The following is a 1,602-nucleotide window of genomic DNA, read 5'->3' on the forward strand; positions in this document are numbered from 1 at the left end:
AAGAAGCCCACTTGACTTGATTTTACTCCATGCGTTTGTTAGTTATATGACTATGGACAAGCTACTTGGCCTCTTTGTGCCTCAGTTTCCCCAACTATGTGTAGTGCATAGTAGACATTCTCACAATGTTAGTCTGTATTCTGTTAAAACCCTAATTTGTTACTTGAAAGAAAATTATAACTATAAATTTATATTTTCAATTTCTTTGTAGCTCTTTTCCAGCTGGAACCATGGAGGGTGTTGAAGAGAAGAAAAAGAAGGTTCCTGCTGTGCCAGAAACCCTTAAGAAAAAGTGAAGGAATTTCACAGAAGTAAAAGTCAAGGGCCTGAGAAAGAAGTTTGACCTGAAGATGCTTCAAAAGGGAGGGGGAAGCTTATCTCTGAAAAAGCTAAGCACTATCTCAAGGAATAGGAAGCTATACAGAACTGAGATTCATATGGTGTATTAGTCCGTTTTGTGTTGCTGTAACAGAAACACCTGAGACTGCGTAATTTATAAAGGAAAGAGGTTTATTTGGCTTACGATTCAGGGACATCTGGCACGGGCCTCAGGCTGCTTCTACTCATGGTGGAAAGTGGCAGGGAGCCGGCATGTACAAGCAGATCACATGGCGAGAGGAAGCAAAAGAGAGAGAGGGGAGGTGCCAGGGTCTTTTAAACAACGAGCTCTCATGGGAACTAATAGAATGAGAACTCACTTATTAATCCCCCCTTCCCCAGTGAGAGCATTAATCCATTCATGAGGGATCTGCCCTCATGACTCAAACAGCCGCATTGGGGATCAAATTTCTATATGAGTTCTGGGAGGACAATACATCCAAACTCCATCATATGGCTAGGATGGCAAGAAAAGCTGGCAACTTCTATGTACCTGCAGAACCTAAATTGGAATTTTTCAATTTCCTGATAACAAAGAGTATCAGGATCAGAGGTATCAATGGTGTGAGACCAAAGGTCCCAAAGGCATTGCAGCTTCTTCACCTTTGCCAGATCTTCAATGGCACCTTTGTTAAACTCAACAAGGCTTCAATTAACATGCTGAGGATTGTGGGGGGGTACCCCACACATATTGCTTGGGGGTACCCAAACCTGAAGTCAGTAAATGAACTAACCAAAAAGCGTGGTTATGGCAAAATCAATAAGAAGTGAATTGTCTTAACAGATAACACTTTGATTGCCCGATCTCTTGGTAAATACAGCATCACCTGCATGGAAAATCTGATTCATGAGATCTACACTGTTGGAAAGTGCTTCAAAGAAGCAAATAATTTCCTGTGGCCCTTTGAATTATCTTTCACACGGTGGGATGAAGACAAAGACCACTCATTTTGTGGAAGGTGAAGATTCTGGCAACAGGGAAGACCAGATCAACAGGCTTATTAGAATGATGAAATAAGGTGTCTGCCATAATTGTTTTTTGCAATCTGCCTAGTTAATAAAGAGTGACTGTTTTCAAATTGAAAAACAAAATCTCTTTCTAAAAAGCATCACTCTCTGTCTTCAAGCTTCCCATGTCATAACCACATTATGATTTCACTTCTCGTCCCAGATTTGGGTGACTTTTATCAAAAGCCTGAAGATTTGTCTCAAATTAGTACTGTA

At 40.7% G+C, this 1,602-nt stretch overlaps 1 pseudogene; it reads left to right on the forward strand.

Moving 5' to 3' along the window:
- The first annotated feature begins 230 nt into the window (after positions 1 to 230).
- On the forward strand, positions 231 to 1,396 carry LOC103586551 (annotated as a pseudogene).
- The last annotated feature ends 206 nt before the right edge of the window (positions 1,397 to 1,602 follow it).

The sequence above is a fragment of the Galeopterus variegatus genome, unplaced genomic scaffold, assembly GCF_000696425.1.
Source record: "Galeopterus variegatus unplaced genomic scaffold, G_variegatus-3.0.2 Scaffold19, whole genome shotgun sequence".
In the NCBI taxonomy this organism is placed as follows: Eukaryota; Metazoa; Chordata; class Mammalia; order Dermoptera; family Cynocephalidae; genus Galeopterus; species Galeopterus variegatus.